The sequence below is a fragment of the Ovis canadensis genome, chromosome 2, assembly GCF_042477335.2.
Source record: "Ovis canadensis isolate MfBH-ARS-UI-01 breed Bighorn chromosome 2, ARS-UI_OviCan_v2, whole genome shotgun sequence".
Taxonomy (NCBI): Eukaryota; Metazoa; Chordata; class Mammalia; order Artiodactyla; family Bovidae; genus Ovis; species Ovis canadensis.
The window spans coordinates 204,336,816-204,357,643 of record NC_091246.1 but is presented as its reverse complement, the minus strand read 5'-3'; the positions used below and the strand labels follow the sequence as shown (position 1 = coordinate 204,357,643).

The window sequence follows — 20,828 nt, the reverse complement described above, 5'->3', positions numbered from 1 at the left end:
TATGCCAAAGCCTTTGACTGTGTGGATCACAATAAACTGTGGAAAATTCTGAAAGAGATGGGAATATCAGACCATCTGACCTGCCTCTTGAGAAATCTGTATGCAGGTCAGGAAGCAACAGTTAGAACTGGACATGGAACAACAGACTGGTTCCAAATAGGAAAAGGAGTACGTCAAGACTGTATATTGTCACCCTGCTTATTTAACTTCTATGCAGAGTACATCATGAGAAATGCTGGGCTGGAAGAAGCACAAGCTGGAATCAAGACTGCCAGAAGAAATATCAATAACCTCAGGTATGCAGATAACACCACCCTTATGGCAGAAAGTGAAGAGGAACTAAAGAGCCTCTTGATGAAAGTGAAAGAGAAGAGTGAAAAAGTTGGCTTAAAGCTCAACATTCAGAAAACAAAGATCATGGCATCCGGTCCCATCACTTCATGGGAAATAGATGGGGAAACAGTGGAAACAGAGTCAGACTTTATTTTGGGGGGCTCCAAAATCACTGCAGATGGTGACTGCAGCCATGAAATTAAAAGACGCTTACTCCTTGGAAGAAAAGTTATGACCAACCTAGATAGTGTATTCAAAAGCAGAGACATTACTTTGCCGACTAAGGTCCGTCTAGTCAAGGCTATGGTTTTTCCAGTGGTCATGTATGGATGTGAGAGTTGGACTGTGAAGAAGGCTGAGTGCTGAAGAATTGATGCTTTTGAACTGTGGTGTTAGAGAAGACTCTTGAGAGTCCTCTGGACTGCAAGGAGATCCAACCAGTCCATTCTGAAGGAGATCAGCCCTGGGATTTCTTTGGAAGGAATGATGCTAAAGCTGAAACTCCAGTACTTTGGCCACCTCATGTGAAGAGTTGACTCATTGGAAAATACTTTGATGCTGGGAGGGATTGAGGGCAGGAGGAGAAGGGGACAACAGAGGATGAGATGGCTGGATGGCATCACTGACTCGATGGACGTGAGTCTGAGTGAACTCCAGGAGTTGGTGATGGACAGGGAGGCCTGGCGTGCTGCGATTCATGGGGTCGCAAAGAGTCGGACACGACTGAGCGACTGAACTGAACTGATAAAACATAATGCGTTTCTCACACACATAACCTTTCTGAATTCTTTAACAAATTCTCCGTTAAGAATCAGCTTAAGGATATGGCATAAAGAAGCTTTTATGTTTTCAATGCATTCTTAAAGGGAAAGACAAAAGTACAGGCAGGTATCAGTGGAGTCTCTGGATACACAAAGATATGAAGTGAGATTTATCTACATTTCCAGGGAAAAGCCATATTTCGAGATTCCTGCTCAGGTCCCACATGAGCAAGGACAGTGGTCCTCAGATAATAGAAGAACCACAAGACAAACCCCAGGACTGGTTCTACTGCCACGAAACGAGGGCCAGGGAGACAATAGTAGAGGGTGGGGAGAAAATGGAGGAGTAGCAATGAAAAACACAACATGGATTTACCCTCCATTCCATGTTCTTTCACCTGCTGTCTGGCTACTGCCAACATAGAAATAAACCAGACAAAGGGTTGTGAGATAAAGTAAGAAAAGGGTGTTTAATCTGGTTTGTGATAGACAGCTGGCTCCTTTGTCCTCTCTCTCCAAAAGAAGTTGAAAAGTTCACATCTTCACCCTCCCTTATAGCTGGCACATCCAGGTGACATGTTTTGGCCAGTGAGGCTTTAGGCAGTTTTCAAGAAGCTTCTGGGAAGATATTTTTTTCCTGATAAAAAGAACAGAAATGATGGCACCAGTCCTTTCCTCCTCCTGTGTGAAGCCCAGAGCTCTGAAGGCTCTCAGAAAAGTCAGCCATGCAGTGCCTCACTGTTAAATATAAACAAAGCCAGGGATCACCAGCATCTTAGAACATGGAAAAGTCCACAGTAACTCAGATTAACCTGACATTTAAAAGTAGTAACCTCCGAACCTTGCTTATGTGAGAAATATAAACTTTCGTTAGTCATTCTTTCCTGTTTCTTGCAACAATAGTATTCCTGGGATACACAGTAGTCCCAGGTAATAGCTGGTAGACAAATGAGGAGGAGGAGGAGATAAAGGAAATGACAAGCAGTGCCTGAGATGGGAGGGAAGGTCAATTTTGGGGGCAACTTGTTATGCCCAGGGAGCTGGTTATAATAAAAAGGATTGTCTGATTAAAAGAAGTCAGACAAAAATACTAACACAGATATAAAAGTTCATTTTTGGAAAAAAAAAATACAGAAAATGGATTATGAGTTCCCCATCTAGTTTTAGTAGGATGTAGATTTCCACTTAAATTGTTTTCATGTAATTATTGAAATGTCATAGTTTTGCTGCTATTTCCTCAAGGTACCCATAGTATGTACAAAATGCTTACATTACTTTACAGGATGTGCATGCATTCAGCCAAAAAAACAAGATGAAAAACAACTCAAGTTGCTTCATTTGCTTAGGAAAGAGAAAAGTCTATATACGTTTAGATAAGAATTTGATTGGCATCATCGCTCACACCCACCTGAACCTGAACTATACTGGAGCTTCTCAGGCTTCTGGAAAGAAAAAAATACTCTCAAACAAAAAGGAAGAATAAACTTGGCCCCCAGCCTCTGAGGGACAGGAGGTTTATAGAAAACTCATCCTAAAGAAGGAGAGATCGAGATGCCTGGGCCACCAACTGATGGTGTGCAGGGGATCTAGTTTTTGTGTGAAATATACGGCGTTGTCCCCAAAATATTCTTAGTCTATCACTGAGGTTCAGGTCATTTAAGAGGTTGATTCAAAAACTAAACAAGCCAATTATCCCTTGGAGGATTTATTACAAACAGGTCTCAGGGTTAGTTTAAAATTCTTCTTCCCCATCCCCTCTCCACATGGGGAAACAAACAATGTTAAGGTCAGGAGAATACTCAGAAACAAAGCAGCAATGATGGCCCAGTAGTAACAGCAAAGACAGCGTTAACATCCACCAAGAAGTCCCTGAGAGCCTGTTAGAGTAAGGGTAAAGGAAGGACTTGAGATCAAGTGAAACTATTGAGCTCAGGTTTAGAGTCAGGGAAGACTCTCACTTTCACTGCAGATACTCCTACCCCTGCCTGTCCTCCCTTATCGGGCAGGTCCAAGCAAAGGCAACAGAGATACCATGCCCTCATACACAATCCACAGGCTACCTGGAGGCCACTGGCCAGAACTTTATGACGTTATTTTCAGTAGACTTGCAATTCTATAAGTTATTAAGTTATAATAGACTTTCAACTCTTTAACATAAGGGAATAGAAGCCATAACTTCTCTTACAACAAAAGAGCTTTAACTGCTAACATTCTAACAAAGAGACTATATAGCTTGAACATATCTGTGCTATGCTATTTCTGAAAAGGAGTAAATATCATTGAATGCAGCCTTGATCCTAAAGTCTTGAAGTTTGAAAGCGACAATAATAAAAACACTAAGATATAAGCTTTCATTTTTAAAAAAGTTAATTCACAATTACTTTCACAAATATGTCATTATCAAATTAATACAGTTCTGTCCTTATGTTTAGGGAAAGTATTTTCAAAAAGCTCAGGTTACCTCACTGAAAGTATGGCTTCAATAAGACAAATGTCATAAGCAATATCTAGTAAGTCAGGTGATTCTGAAAAGGCAACATTTGCTTTTGCAGACATGAGCTCCATTCTTCTATGTGGCAATAACTACAACTATATGCTATTGGTTCCAAAAACAGGCCAGGGACTCAGTGTTGCTTATCACAATCACTAAAAAATAATTTGGTAAGTAATATTGTCTTCATTAACTCATATGTCCAACAAACATCTCCTGAATGCCCATCATGAACCAGAAACTGTTTTGACACCAAGGAATACAGCAATGATCTAGACAGACAAACTCCTTGCTCTCCTGGAACTTATATTCCATATGAAGAAATAAGTTAAATGTTTAGTTTGTTCATTTGTGGTAAGTACAATGATGAAAAAGTTGGAAAGAAGATGGGATGGAGGCTGTGGTATAGACTGCCATTTTAAATAAAGTGCTCAAAGAAAGCCTCACTGAGATGTTATTTAAGGAAAGACCTGTGACAGAGGTGCAGGAATGAATGTGGATATCTGGGGACAGAAAAGTCCAGAAAAAATGAATATAGTGCAAAGACCTTAAGTCAGAATGTCTGATGGGTCTGAAAACAGTAAGGTTAGTTTGACTGGGGAGGACAAAGTGAAGGACAGAATACTGGGAGATGAGGTGAGAGGGACTGTGTTACACAGTGATTTATAGGCTATTGTAAAGGTCTGCCTTTATTCTCAGAGCGCTTGGAGGTTTTAGAATGGAGAAGTGCTGGGATCTAGCTTAACTTTTAACTGGATCACTCTGCCCAGATGGTAGCCAAGACAACAGAAAGATGGCAGAAAGACAACGGGTGTAGGAAAACCCACTGGAAAGCGACTACAATAATCCAGGGGAGATGCTGAGGGCTAGGACCAGGGTGTTCAAGCAACGGAACAGTAAGAAGTAAGAAGAGGTCAGTGTCCAAACATATTTTCAAGACAAGTTTGGCTCATAGATTAGGTGGGAAAGGAAGCACTGGAAGGAGGGTGGTGTCATTAATTGAGACAATGAAAGTCTATTAGGAAGAACAAGTTTTGGGGGAAAGATCAAGAGTTGTTTTAGAAATGTTAAATTTAAAACAGGAAAGATGCCCAATACATGACTGAACTTGTAGATATAGAGTCAGCAGAGACAGGTGGAATAGGGATATACATTTTGAAGTGGTCAACATGGCTTTTAAAGCCGTGGAGACTGGATGACAACAGAAAAGATTCAAAGACCTAGCCCTGGGCGCTCCGTGAGACTTTCAAGTCTGATTAACTCGAGCTTCACCTAAGGTCAGATTCTTAACCGCTTCTATCTCCAGAGCCGGACAGTACATGGGATATTGAGGGTAGCAAACGGGGATAGTTGAGCAAAAATTAAGTTGTTCCAACATAATTAGTAGCTAACAAGCAAGCGAAGGAAGATAACAGGTGGCAAAACTAAGAAATAATTAACGTCGAAATGGTTTTCCCAGGAACCTATAACGCCAACTTAACATGTAAAGAAAAGTTGTACTGAGGTTTATCGGCAGACCCTCTCTGGTGGCTATCCTTCCCTCGCTGGAGCCAGGTCAATGCAAACCTCGCTCCTAAACGGTTTTTAACCGAATCCAGTGCAGAAGTGCCATAAACCCCAGGATCTTGAGGTCAAGAGGGCGAGACTAAACTCCGCCAGCGAGGGGAGAGGGCGGCAGGGAGAGATGACGGGGGCCTTATCTGAGCCACCGACTCGCCTCCGATGACCCCGCATCTCCCAGCGCCTCACAGTCCTTCTGCCGCCCGTGGCTCGGTCGGGCATCAGGCAGGCTGGTTTCCATGGAACTAAGACTCCACTTTCTACCTACCCGCTCCCCGGCGCGGTAGCTCCCGTACGCAGGCGCACCCGTGGCAGGGCATGCCGGGAATCGCAGTTTTCCCGGCCCTACAGGGCCCTCCGCCCCGGGCGGGATCCAGGCCGGAATCCAGCGGCGCGCACGGAACGCACAGCCCAGTGACCCGGACGACGACAGGGCTCCATTGTGCTCGCGAGCCAGGCACGCCGGGATAGGTAGTTTCCGCCCACTCACCTCCCGGAGGTCCTACGGCGCCCGCTTTGCAGAGTTCAGCTTTTCTTCTTGGTGAGCGTGTGCTTTTGGGTTATTTGACACCCCACAGCAGACCAGAGTCCAAGAAAAGAAAATGTTTTTAGAAGGACGGAAAGTATCAAAATTTCCTGAACAATAGGAAAATAAGATTTTTTTAAATGAGTATAAAAAAAAATGGTAAAACCGAGCTCAAACATTTTTCCCAATAAAGAAAAAAACAGTCTCTCTTCATCCTTGATCATGATGGCCAGATCGAGAGTAAAACACCGGGGATCCGCTCTCTCGTCTTTGATCTCGTCAGCGTAATTTATTTCTTGCCTTGTGTACAGATTAGTAGGTATTTCTCAACGAGAGGGAGCGTTGAGAATAAAACTGCTGTCGTTTCTGAGTTTTAAGAGTGGGAATTCAAACTTAACGATGTCTTCTTCTACAGTGAAAAGACTGCGATTTTGCTTTAAGTAGCTGGGCAGGACACCTTTTACCAGCGCGAGGGCAGTTAAGCCATTCTTCTCGTCTCCCTGGGGTTGCAGCTGAGGATAATTTTCGCCCTCAAATGAATGCAGACGGATCCGAGATGAGTCCTCATTTGCCTAGCGAGTGGCTGGCTGAACTGATCTCGCTGTTCTGAGATAGCTGAGCCCCGCGTGAGATGAATGTCCATCAGACCACAGCTGTAAAACATATTCATCAAACTGTAAGCCCATCCAGTGAAAGAGATGAGCACCTCATATATTATTCAAGTGAAGGGACCATATAAAGCTTTTAATTTGAAAAGCGGGAGAGTATTTTAGAGCGTCAATACAGTCATTTTCTCTTACGTTTTCTCTTGCAGTGACCTCTGATTTATGCTTGGAGGTAAGGGGTATATGTATGCACAACACAGATAATCTGCACATTTCAGTGTAATGAGAATTTTCACCTTCTCCTTGAATCTCCATATTAAGCAGTAGTCAGGGAGCCAAATTGTTTAAATTTAGTGTTTTTAATTTATTTTCCTCTGTCTACCATCTGGCATACCATAGAAAAACTTTAGCAATTACAAAGTTAGAGAAAAAAAATCTGAAGTCTTCAATAAACTAGTTCATCAGTTTTTGGACACCTGAGAATTTGTTATATTGAAAGACTTTTTTCTAAGTGCCTAAACCTATTGATTTTTTTTCCTGATTTCCCTTTTGACTTCAAATGATAAATATTGGGTTAGCCAAAAGGTTCATCTGGGTTTTTTGTAACATCTTTTGGCCAACTCAATAGTTTTCATACTTGCTGACCTCATTCAAAAAGTAAGGTCTTTTCAGCCATGGAAATCCTAGGGATTCCATGAGGACCACTTTCTCTCTCATCACAGTACTGGAATAGCGTTCTAACTGGGATTACAATCATTCTTCCCAAAGCATCTTTCATATAATTGCCAAAATGGTCTTTTGAGAAAGTAACATGATTATCTTAGTCTTTTGCTTAAAAACATTTAATAGCTTCCACTTAAACTTGTCATTTTCCACTGAAAAGTATGAAGCCCAGATTGCTAAAAGCTTCAGCCTCATCCACAAGCCTCATATGCACCTGATCCCCTCCCTAATGGAACCTTGAATTCAAGCCTACAGGCATGTCTTTGCCCCTGCAGGGTCTGCTTGCTCTGCCAGGCATGCCCTCACGCTGGTGAACTCAAGGCAAATGTAAAGATTTACCTCTTTTGTAAAGGCAGTCTATTCCCTCCCAAAGTATTTATTTCACAGCATTATAATTGTCAGTGTGTCTTACCTCCCCTGGATTGGGCTGTAAGTTACTCTAGGGCAAGACCTTTGTTCTCTTCATTTTGATTTTTCAACAGTGAGCACAGTGCCTCACAGACAGCAGAAGCTTGGTAAATCCTTGTTTAGTGAATGAATTAATGAATAAATTTTTAATGCTACTACAGACAGAAAGCGTCTACACTTTCCTGACTGTTTATGTATCCTATTTGTAGGCATGCTGCTGGTAAGTCCCTTCAGTCGTGTCCGACTCTGTGCGACCCCATAGACGGCAGCCCAACAGGCTCTCCTGTCCCTGGGATTCTCCAAGCAAGAACACTGGAGTGGGTTGCCATTTCCTTCTCCAATACTTGAAAGTGAAAAGTGAAAGTGAAGTCGCTCAGTTGAGTCTGACTCTTCACGATCCCATGGACTGCAGCCTACCAGGCTCCTCTGTCCATGGGGTTTTCCAGGCAAGAGTACTGGAGTGGGGTGCCATCGCCTTCTCTGATTTGTAGGCCAGGAGAAGGTATCTGCTTTTTTCCTCACCTGGGAATGATTTGATGTTGCAGTTACGCAAATAGCAGCAAAGTTAGCTGCAACCACTTCCCCTTAGAGTTGGAAATGTACTCTGTGGACAAAGAAATGCAAACACATACACAAAATTAAAGTTTTCATATGTTGGTGGTAGTATGGAGGAATGAGAATGGCAAATTCACTAACTGGTTCTTCACCTTCTGTGGTCAGTCTGATGAAGTATTGGCTTCAGGTTTATTAAAGATTAAAGGGCTTCCCAGGTGGCGCTAGTGGTGAAGAACCCACCTGCCAGTGCAGGAGACATAAAAGATCTTCTCTGGGTCAGTAAGATCCCCTGGAGGAGGATATGGCAACCCACTCCAGTATTCTTGCCTGGAAAATCCCATGGACAGAGGAGCCTGGAGGGCTACAGCCCATAGGGTTGCAAAGAGTCAGACATGACTCACCCATAGAAATTAAAACGTGGAGGATTCTCTGACTTTTTAATGAACTGGTGATCAGCCCAGAGTTGAATATATAAATCTATTAGTTGAATCAGTTTAGGGTAGCAGTGCTTCTTACAAGGTCTCTGTCACTTAGCTTTAGCAACTAAATTGTGTGGTCAAGTAGATTTTCACACTGTGTTGTTGATCCAATTTAAGAATAAAGTCAAGGTTATAGGGATGTTGCTGGAGCTCTGTTTTACATTTCCTAAGAGTACTCTTGGTATTAATAGGATGATATAATCAACAGAAGGAAGAAGCATGGGTGTTTTTGAAGTTGACTTAAATCAGCTGCCAGGTATTTCTGAAATTTTCCGATTGAATCAAAATAACAATATGATCTATTGAATATCTTTTGAATTGGATGTTTTATATACAGTCATCCCTTCCCATCTGCAGGGTATTGTTCCCAGGACTCCCCCACCCCCAGGATATCAAAGTCCAAGGATGCTCAAGTCCCTTGTATAAAATAGGATAATATTTGCATGTAAACTATGCACATCCTCCCTATACTTTAAATCATCTCTAGATTACTTGTAATACCTAACATAGTGTAAATGTTACGTAAATGGTTGCTCTCTGCAGCAAATTCAAGTTTTACTTTTTGTAACTTACAGGAATTCCCCCCAACCCCCCCCCAAAAAAAACCCCTTATATCTGAGGTTGGTTGAATCCGTTGATGTGGAACTCATGGATATGGAGAGCTGACTGTATGTTGCCTCACATGATCCCAACTGTAAGTTTAAGATGTAGTAGTTACATTCCCATTTTACTGATAAGGCAGTTGAGATTTGAGGAAGTGAGATTGCCTAGAGCCATACAGACAGTAACAGAATGGTTATTTGGGCTTGGATCTATCTGGTTTCAAAGCCCATGATTTTCAATTTGATTCCATCTCTGACTCATTTTCTACTCCATTCTGACAATAGTAGATCAAGACAGATTTCAACATCTAACTATGAGATGATATATACATGAGTTTACTCCACAGAATGGGATACCACACATTTATTTAAAAAAATGAGGGAATAGAGGTGATGGTATATGTTTACCAGTTTTCTCTATGTTTAAAATTTTATTGATAATCAAAAACTGGAAAAGAAAATATATATGTACTTACATGGAAAGTCTCCAAGGTACACATTCAGTGAAAAAAACAAGGTGTTATGGGATAATAGAGGGGATAAAAATTTTATATATGTGTAAATAAGTACTGGGAGGATACATAAGGAATCAATAAAAGTGACTAAAATTTTTCATCCCAACCAAGGTAAGTTTTACAAAATTTGTATTATCAAGTAATTTTAGATTCACAGAAGAGTTGCAAAAAGAGTACGTAGAGCTCCTATATGCGCTTCACCCAGCTTAACTACTATTAATATCTTATGTGATTATGGCACAATGATCAAAACTGAGAAATTAATACCAGTACAATACAATTACTAAACATCAAACTTCATTTGGATCTCATCAAATGTTAGTTTGCCCACAAATGTCTTTTTCTCTGTGTCAGGATATAATCCAAGATCCTATTATGTGTTTACTTGTCCTGTCTCTTTCCTTGATCTTTGTCTTTCCTGACCTTGGGGTCTTGAAGACTACTGGTCAGTTATTTTGTAAAATGTCCCTCACGTTGGGTTTGTCATGATTTTTCATGGCTAGATTGAGGTTATGCAGTTTGGAAAGAATAACACACAAGTGATACTGTATACTTCTTGATGCCTCATATTTGGAGATATATGATATATCTGTCTTATTACTGTTGTTTATCACTTTCTTAAGGTGAAGTCTGTTAGATTTCTCCACTAATCTTCCTGTGTTCCTCTCTGTAACTAATAAGGAACTAGGGAGAGATACTCTGAGGCTATGCAAATATCCTGTTTCTTCTCAAACTGTCACCCACTGAATTGAACTGATTTAGCTGTTATGCTGTCTTAATGGTAGCTTTCTCTTTCCTCGTTTCTTATTTGGAATTCTTGTGTAGAGAAGAGTTCTATGTTTTCTCCCATTTATTTACTTATTCAGTTATTTATATTAGTATGAGCTTATGGATATTTATTTTATTCTTTGGGTTATAATTCAGTACTGTGGGGGTGGGGTGCCTATGTGTGCCATGCTCAGTCATGTTGGACACTTTACGACACCTTTGACTGAAGCTTGCCAGGCTCCTCTCTCCATGCAATATTTCAAGTAAGAATACTGTAGTGAGTTGCCATTTCCTACTTCCAGTGATCTTCCCAACTCGGGTATTGAACCCACATTTTTTGCATCTCCTTTATTGGCAGGCAGATTCTTTACCACTGAGCCACCTGGGAAACCCTATAATTCAACACTATCATTCTTTTTGCCTTTTCATACTGTTCATGGGGTTCGCAAGGCAAGGATACTGAAGTGGTTTGCCATTCCCTTCTCCAGTGGACCACGTTTTTTCAGAACTCTCCACCATGACCTGTCCATCTTGGGTGGCCTTCCATGGCGTGGCTCATAGTTTCATTGGGTTAGACAAGGCTGTGTTCCATGTGATCAGTTTGATTAGTTTTCTGTGGTTGTGGTTTTCATTCTGTCTTCCCTCTGATGGATAAGAATAAGAGGCTTGTGGAAGTTTCCTGATGGGAGGGACTGGCTGTGGGGGAAACTGGGTCTTGTTCTGATGGGCAGGGCCATGCTCAGTAAATCCTTAATCCAGTTTTCTGTTGATGGGCGGGGCTCTGGTTTCTCCCTGTTGTTTGACCTGAGACCAAACTATGGTGGAGGTAATAAAGATAATGGCAACCTCCTTCAAAAGTTCCCATGCACGCAGTGCCACACTCAGTGCTTCTGACCATGCAATAGGCCACCACCAGCCCACACCTCAGCCGGAGACTCTTGGACACTCACAGGCAAGTCTGGGCCTGTGGGGTCACTGCTCCTTTCTACTGGATCCTGGTGCACACAAAGTTATGTTTATGCTCTCCAAGAGTCTGTTTCCCCAGTCCCGTGTAAGTTCTGTAATCAAATCCCACTCGCCTCCAAAGTCAAATTCCCTAGGGATTCTCAGTCCCTTTGCCAGACCCCCAGGTTGGGAAATCTGTTGTGGGTCCTAGAACTTTCTTAACAATGTGAAAATTTCTTTGCTATAATTGTTCTGCAGTTTATGGGGCATCTGCTCGGTGGTATTAATGGCACCACCGAGCCATTATGGTGAGGTTAATGGCAGCTTCACCCAGAGCTCCTGCCCCTGCAGCAGGCCACTGCTGACAGGTACCTCTGCAGGAGACTCAAACACAGGTCTGGCTCAGTCTCTGGGTCCTGGTGCACACGAGGTTTTGTTTGAACCCTCCAAGCCTCTCTCACAGGTATGGGATTTGATTCCAAACATGATTTCACCCCTCCTACTGTCTTGCTGTTCTCCATTGCCCTTGGACCTAGAGTATCTTTCTTTGGTGGGATCCAGCATTCTCCCCCATGAACAGTATGAAAAGGCAGAAAGATAGGACATTGAAAGATGAGCTCCCCGGGTCAGTAGGTGCCCAATATGCTACTGGAGATCAGTGGAGAAATAATTCCAGAAAGAAGAGGCAGAGCCAAAGAGAAAACAACACCCAGATGTGGATGTGACTGGTTCAGTTCAGTTCAGTTGCTCAGTCGTGTCTGACTCTGTGCAACCCCATGAATCGCAGCACACCAGGCCTCCCTGTCCATCCACCAACTCCCAGAATTCACTCAGACTCGCATCCATCGAGTCAGTGATGCCATCCAGCCATCTCATCCTCGGTCGTCCCCTTTTCCTCCTGCCCCCAATTCGTCACAGCATCAAAGTCTTTTCCAGTGAGTCAGCTCTTTGCATGAGGTGGCCAAAGTATTGGAGTTTCAGCTTTACCATCATTCCTTCCAAAGAAAACCCAGGGTTGATCTCCTTCAGAATGGACTGGTTGGACGTCCTTGCAGTCCAAGGGACTCTCAAGAGTCTTCTCCAACACCACAGTTCAAAAGCATCAATTCTTCGGCACTCAACCTTTTTCATAGTCCAACTCTCACATCCATACATGACTGCTGGAAAAACCATACCCTTGACTAGACGGACCTTAGTCAACAAAGTAATTTCTCTGCTTTTGAATATGCTATCTAGGTTGGTCATAACTTTTCTTCCAAGGAGTAAGCGTCTTTTAATTTCATGGCTGCAGTCACCATCTGCAGTGTATTTGGAGCCTAAAAAAATAAACTCTGACACTGTTTCCACTGTTTATCCATCTGTTTCCCATGAAGTGATGGGACCGGATGCCATGATCTTCATTTTCTGAATGTTGAGCTTTAAGCCAACTTTTTCACTCTCCTCTTTTACTTTCATCAAGAGGCTCTTAAGTTCCTCTTTACTTTCTGCCATAAGGGTGGTGTCATCTGCATATCTGAGGTGATTGATATTTCTCCCAGCAATCTTGATTCCAGCTTGTGCTTCTTCCAGCCCAGCGTTTCTCATGATGTACTCTGCATAGAAGTTAAATAAGCAGGGTGACAATATACAGCCTTGACGTGCTCCTTTTCCTATTTGGAACCAGTCTGTTGTTCCATGTCCAGTTCTAACTGTTGCTTCCTGACCTGCATGCAGGTTTCTCAAGAGGCAGGTTAGGTGGTCTGGTATTCCCATCTCTCTCAGAATTTTCCACAGTTTATTGTGATCCACACAGTCAAAGGCTTTGGCATAGTCAATAAAGCAGAAATAGATGTTTTTCTGGAACTCTCTTGCTTTTTCCATGATCCAGCAGATGTTCACAATTTGATCTCTGGTTCCTCTGCCTTTTCTAAAACCAGCTTGAACATCAGGAAGTTCACGGTTCACGTATGGCTGAAGCATGGCTTGGAGAATTTTGAGCATTACTTTACTAGCATGTGAGATGAGTGCAATTGTATGGTAGTTTGAGCATTCTTTGGCATTGGCTTTCTTTGGGATTGGAATGAAAACTGACCTTTTCCAGTCCTGTGGCCACTGCTGAGTTTTCCAAATTTGCTGGCATATTGAGTGCAGCACTTTCACAGCATCACCTTTCAGGATTTGAAATAGCTCAACTGGAATTCCATCACCTCCACTAGCTTTGTTTGTAGTGATGCTTTCTAAGGCCCACTTGACTTCACATTCCAGGATGTCTGGCTCTAGATGAGTGATCATGCCATCATGATTATCCGGGTCGCGAAGATCCTTTTTGTACAATTCTTCTGTGTATTCTTGCCACCTCTTAATATCTTCTGCTTCTGTTAGGTCCATACCATTTCTGTCCTTTATCAAGCCCATCTTTGCATGAAATGTTCCCTTGGTATCTCTAATTTTCTTGAAGAGATCTCTAGTCTTTCCCATTGTGTTGTTTTCCTCTATTTCTTTGCATTGAGCTTTGAAGAAGGCTTTCTTATCTCTTCTTGCTATTCTTTGGAACTCTGCATTCAGATGCTTATATCTTTCCTTTTCTCCTTTGCTTTTCACCTCTCTTCTTTTCACAGCTATTTGTAAGGCCTCCCCAGACAGCCATTTTGCTTTTTGCATTTCTTTTCCATGGGGGTGGTCTTGATCCCTGTCTCCTGTACAATGTCACGAACCTCATTCCATAGTTCATCAGGCACTCTATCTATCATATCTAGGCCCTTAAATCTATTTCTCACTTCCACTGTATAATCATAAGGGATTTGATTTAGGTCATACCTGAATGGTCTAGTGGTTTTCCCTGCTTTCTTCAATTTCAGTCTAAATTTGGTAATAAAGAGTTCATGATCTGAGCCACAGTCAGCTCCTGGTCTTGTTTTTGTTGACTGTATAGAGCTTCTCCATCTTTTGCTGCAGAGAATATAATCAATCTGATTTCGGTGTTGACCATCTGGTGATGTCCATGTGTAGAGTCTTCTCTTGTGTTGTTGGAAGAGGGTGTTTGCTATGACCAGTGCATTATCTTGGAAAAACTCTATTAGTCTTTGCCCTGCTTCATTCCATATTCCAAGGCCAAATTTGCCTGTTACTCCAGCTGTTTCTTGACTTCCTACTTTTGCATTCCAGTCCCCACGTTGAAGGTCAAGAAGGGCGGCGGGAGGAGATAGCCCTCATCCAAAGTAAGGAGCAGCAGCTGTGCTTTGCTAGAGCAGCCGTGAAGAGATACCCCACGCCCAAGGTAAGAGAAACCCAAGTAAGATGGTAGGTGTTGCAAGAGGGCATCAGAGGGCAGACACACTGAAACCATACTCACAGAAATCTAGACAATCTAATCACACTAGGACCACAGCCTTGTCTAACTCAATGAAACTAAGCCATGCCCGCGGGGCAACCCAAGACAGGCGGGTCATGGTGGAGAGGTCTAACAGAATGTCCACTGGAGAAGGGAATGGCAAACCACTTCAGTTTTCTTGCCTTGAGAACCCCACGAACAGTATGAAAAGGCAAAATGATAGGATACTGAAAGAGGTACTTCCCAGGTCAGTAGGTGTCCAATATGCTACTGGAGGTCAGTGGAGAAATAACTCCAGAAAGAATGAAGGGATGGAGCCAAAGCAAAAACAATACCCAGCTGTAGATGTGACTGGTGATAGACGCAAGGTCCAATGCTGTAAAGAGCAACATTGCATAGGAACCTGGAATGTCAGGTCCATGAATCAAGGCAAATTGGAAGTGGTCAAACAGGAGATGGCAAGAGTGAACGTTGACATTCTAGGAATCAGTGAACTAAAATGGACTGGAATGGGTGAATTTAACTCAGGTGACCATTATATCTACTACTGTGGGCAGGAATCCCTTAGAAGAAATGGAGTAGCCATCATGGTCAACAGAAGAGTCCAAAATGCAGTACTTGGATGCAATCTCAAAAACAACAGGATGATCTCTGTTCGTTTTCAAGGCAAACCATTCAATATCACAGTAATCCAAGTCTGTGCCCCAACCAGTAATGCTGAAGAAGCTGTAGTTGAACAGTTCTATGAAGATCTACAAGACCTTTTAGAGCTAACACCCCAAAAAGATGTCCTTTTCATTATAGGGGACTGGAATGCAAAAGTAGGATGTGACTGGCAATGGAAGCAAAGTCCAATGCTGTAAAGAGCAATATTGCATAGGAACATGGAATGTTAGATCCATGAATCAAGGTAAATTGGAAGTGGTCAAACAGGAGATTGCAAGAGTGAACATCGACATTTTAGGAATCAGTGAGCTAAAATGGACCCAAATGGCCAAATTTAATTCAGATGACCGTTATATCTACTACTGTGGGCAAGAATTACTTAGAAGAAATGAAGTAGCCCTCATAGTCAACAGAAGAGTCTGAAATGTAGTACTTGGGTACAATCTCAAAAATGACAGAGTGATCTCTGTTTGTTCCCAAGGCACACCATTCAATATCACAGTAATCCAAGTCTATGCCCCAACAAGTAATGCTGAAGAAGCTGAAGTTAAATGTTTCTATGAGGACTTACAAGACCTTCTAGAACTAACACCCAGAAAAGATGTCCTTTTCGTCATAGGGGACTGGAATGCAAAAGTAGGAAGTTAAGAGATACCTGGAGTAACAGGCAAGTTTGGGCTTGGAGTACAAAATGAAGCAGGGCAAAGGCTAACACAGTTTTGCCAAGAGAACTGACTGGTCATAGCAAACACTCTCTTCCAACAACACAAGAGAATACTCTACACATGGACATCACCAGATAGTCTATACCAAAATCAGACTGATTTTATTCTTTGCAGTCAAAGATGGAGAAGTTCTATGCAAACAAGACCAGGAGCTGACTGTGGCTCAGATCATGAACTCCATAATGCCAAATTCAGAATTAAATTGAAAAAAGTGGGGAAAACCACTAGACCATTCAGGTATGACCTAAATCAAATTCCTTACAACTATACAGTGGAAGTGACAAATAGATTCAAGGGGTTAGATCTGACAGAGTGCCTGAAGAATTATGGATGGAGGTTAGTGACATTGTACAGGAGACATTGATCAAGACCATCCTCAAGGAAAAAAAATGCAAAAAGGAAAAATGGTTGTCTGAGGAGGCCTTACAATAGCTGAGAAAAGAAGACAAGTGAAAGGCAAAGGAGAAAAGGAAAGATAAAAGCATCTAAATGCAGAGTTCCAAATAATATCAAGGAGAGATAAGAAAGCATTCCTAAGTGATCAATGCAAAAAAATAGAGGAAAATAATAGAATGGGAATACTAGAGCTCTCTTCAAGAAAATTAGAGACACCAAGGGAACATTTCATGCAAATATTGGCACAATAAAAGACAGAAATGGTATGAACCTAACAGAAGCAGAAGATACTAAGAAGAGGTGTCAAGAATACACAGAAGAACTATACGAAAAAGATCGTCACAAGCCAGATAACCACAATGGTGTGATCACTCACTTAGAGCCAGACATCCTGGAATGCAAAGTCCAGTGGGCCTTAGGAAGCATCATTATGAACAAAGTTAGTGGAGGTGATGGGATTCCAGTTGAGCTATTTTAAATCCTAAAAGATGATGCTATGAAAATCCTGCACTCAGTATGCCAGCAAATTTGGAAAACTCAGCAGTGGCCACAGGACTGGAAAAGGTCAGTTTACATTCCAGTCCCAAAGAAGGGCAATGCCAAAGAATGCTCAAGCTACTGCACAATTGCACTCATTTCACACGCTAGCAAAGTAATGCTCAAAATCCTCCAAGCCAGGCTTCAACAGTATGTGTACCATGAACTTCCATATGGTCAAGATGGATTCAAAAAGGCAGAGGAACCAGAGATCAAATTGCCAACATCCATTGGATCATCAAAAAAGCAAGAGAGTTCCAGAAAAACATCTACTCCTTTACTGACTACGCCAAAGCCTTTGACTGTGTGGATCACAACAAACTGTGGAAAATTATTCAAGAGATGGGAACACCAGACCACCTTATCTGCCGCCTGAAAAAAATCTGTATGCAAGTCAAGAAGCAACAGTTAGAACTGGACATGGAACTACAGACTGATTCCAAATGGGAACAGAGTACATCAAGGCCGTATATTGTCACCCTGCTTATTTAACTTATATGCAAACTACATCATGCAAAATCCCAGGCTTGATGAAGCATAAGTGGGAATCAAGATTGCCAGGAGAAGTATCAATAACCTCAGATACACAGATGACACCATGCTTATGGTAGAAAGAGAGGAGGAACTAAAGAACCTCTTTATGAAAGTGAAAGAGGAGAGTGAAAAAGCTGGCTTAAAACTCAACATTCAAAAAGCTAAGATCATGGCATCCGATCCCATCACTGCATGGCAAATAGAAGGGGAAACAATGGAAACAGTGACAGACTTTATTTTCTTGGGCTCCAAAATCACTGCATGAAATTAAAAGCCATGAAATTAAAAGATGTTTGCTCCTTGGGAGAAAAGCTATGACCAGCCTAGACAGCATATGAAAAAGCAGAGACATTACTTTGCCAGCAAAAATCCATCTAGTCAAAGCTATGGTTTTTCCAGTTGTCATGCATGGATGTGAGAGTTGGACCATAAGGAAAGCTGAGTGCTAAAGAATTGTAAGTTGAGTGAGCTGAGTACTTTTGGCCTGTGATGTTGGAGAAGACTTTTGAGAGTCCCTTGGACTACGAGGAGATCACAGCCGTCAGTCCTAAAGGAAGTCAATCCCGAATATTCATTTGAGGACTGATGCTGAAGATGAAACTCCAATACTTTGGCCACCTGATGCAAAGAAGTGACTCATTGGAAAAGACCCTGATGCTGGGAAAGATTGAAGGCAGGAGGAGAAGGGGACAACAGAGGATGAGATGGTTGGATGGCATCACTGACTCAATGGACACAAGTTCCAGCAAGCTCTGGAGTTGGTGATGGACATGGAAGTCTGCTGCAGTCCATGGTGTTGCAAAGAGTCAGACACGACTGAGTGACTGAACTAAACTAAACTAAATCATTCTTTTATTGCTGAAATTGTTCCAGCTTTGGTCATTCAGAGACCATTAAGGAGCTTCTGTGTCTTTCCTTTTTTTCTTCTTAAGCAATTCCCTACTGTCTATCATTGCAAAATTTCCAGGCTCAACTTATATTTTCCTGGCTCATCTCTGGATTCAACCACTTCTGCAAGGAGCCTTCTTTCTTTCTTTTTTTAAATTAAAGAATGGTATTTAAAATCTGAATGCTGTGTATCACTGCCTCTAGTTCCTCTCTGAAGGTAGAAATAGAAAATATATGTATAAATACCACGCCATGCATATATTAATCAGTTAGTCAGTTCAGCTGCTCAGTCGTGTCCGACTCTTTGCGACCCCATGAATTGCAGCACACCAGGCCTCCCTGTCCATCACCAACTCCTGGAGTTCACTCAAACTCATGTCCATCGAGTCGGTGATGCCATCCAGCCATCTCATCCTCTATTGTCTCCTCCTGCCCCCAATCCCTCCCAGCATCACAGTCTTTTCCAATGAGTCAACTCTTTGCATGCATGGATGTGAGTTTTAGCTTTAGCAGCATTCCTTCCAAAGAACACCCAGGACCAATCTCCTTTAGAATGAGGTGGTTGGATCTCCTTGCAGTCCAAAGGACTCTCAAGAGTCTTCTCCAACACCACACTTCAAAAGCATCAGTTCTTCAGCACTCAGCTTTCTTCACAGTCCAACTCTCACATCCATACATGACTACTGGAAAAAACCATAACCTTGACTAGACGGACCTTTGTTGGCAAAGTAATGTCTCTGCTTTTGAATATACTATCTAGGTTGGTCATAACTAGCGTCTTTTAATTTCATGGCTGCAATCACCATCTGCAGTGATTTTGGAGCCCCCCAACATAAAGTCTGACACTGTTTCCCCATCTATTTGCCATGAAATGATGGAACCAGATGCCATGATCTTAGTTTTCTGAATGTTGAGCTTTAAGCCAGCTTTTTCACTCTCCTCTTTACTTTCATCAAGAGGCTTTTTTGTTCTTCTTCACTTTCTGCCATAAGGGTGGTGTCATCTGCATACCTATCTATATTTCTGTATCTACTTGTGTATATTTATGTGTGTGTGTGTCTGTATGTAATATGTTGTTTTCTTTAGTTGTTAAGTCATGTCTGACTCTTTGCAACCCCATGGACTGTAGTCTGCCAGGCTCCTCTGTCCATGGGATTCCCCAGCCAAGAATTGCCATTTCCTTCTCCAGGGCATCTTCCCAACCCAGGGATTGAACCTGAGTCTCCTTCATTCTTTACCACTGAACCACCAGGGAAGCCCATATATATATTTTACATGTATATAACTGCACGGATATATAAATAGAACATAAGTTCATAGTGACATTGCCACTCAAATCCAGCACCACAATTTATTATAACTTTTGACCCTTTCTTTTAACTTCTTTCTGTGACTGTAAAAAACCTGGCTCTCATTTTCTACAATTTATCTACTTGTTTGTTCAACCCTAGTACACATGTAAAGCAGTTTTAAAAACTGCAAGTCCAAACCAGATAAGAAACATATTTAAAGTTAAAGCATGTTACTTGGGCACAGTTCTTTTTGCCTTCAGCCTTATACTGAAAGTGAAAGTGAAGTAGCTCAGTCGTGTCAGACTCTTTGAGACCCCGTGGACTGTAGCCTACCAGGCTCTTCCCTCCGTGGGATTCTCCAGGTAAGAATACTGAAGTGGGTTGCCATTTCCTTCTCCAGGGATCTTCCCAACCCAGGGATCAAACCCGGGTCTCCCGCATTGCAGGCAGACACTTTAACCTCTAAGCCACCAGGGAAAGCCTTGGTAGCCTTATACTACCAAGTCCAAATACCACTTTCCAGAGTCAATCCTTTCTTCTCCACCTGTTTCAGGATGGCTGTTTGATGTGTTTGTAATACAGTTAGATGTATGTGTCCCAGTCTGCATTCCAACTTGTGTTCTATGCAAATCCATGTTATTTTATTTAATTTACATATGGTAAAATGTACTCTTTGTGGTGTGCAGATGAAAGAATTTTGACAGAGTCTTCTCTCTCCCATCACAGTTGTATACAGAAATGTCCTCACCCTCAAAATTCTATCATGCTGCTCCTTTATAGTGAATCCCTTCTCCCACCTCCCAGCCTCTGGCAACCACTGACATGTTTTCCATATCCATAAATTTTCTTTTTCAAAATGTCATATTAATGGAGTCATACCCTTTTGGGTCTGACCAGTTTTATTTAGCAAATGCATTTAAGATTTGTCCATGTTATTGCATGGATCAATAATTAATTTTTGTAGCTGAGTAGTGTTCCACTGAGTGTGTGTATTACAGTTTGCTTATTCATTCACTGGTTGAAGGCCATCTCAGTTATTTCCAGTTGGCAGAGAGGAGGGTTGTTAATAAAGCAGCTATAAATATTTGCATAGAAGTTTTTGTGTAAAAATAAATTTTTTATTTCTCTTGGATAAGTGCATAGAATTGGGATTGCTGGATTATATAGTAGCTATATGTTTACATTTGTGAGAAGCTGCCAAATTGCTTT

At 41.9% G+C, this 20,828-nt stretch overlaps 1 protein-coding gene across 1 annotated transcript in view; it reads right to left on the bottom strand.

Annotated features, from left to right (window-relative positions):
• The window catches only part of CCDC150 (coiled-coil domain containing 150), a 92,151-nt gene extending 86,562 nt beyond the window's left edge, over positions 1 to 5,589 (bottom strand). The window contains exon 1 of the mRNA XM_069577906.1: positions 5,414 to 5,589. The gene's annotated coding sequence lies outside the window, so the exon portion shown is untranslated. The remainder of the gene's footprint in view (positions 1 to 5,413) is intronic.
• Positions 5,590 to 20,828: the final 15,239 nt, after the last annotated feature.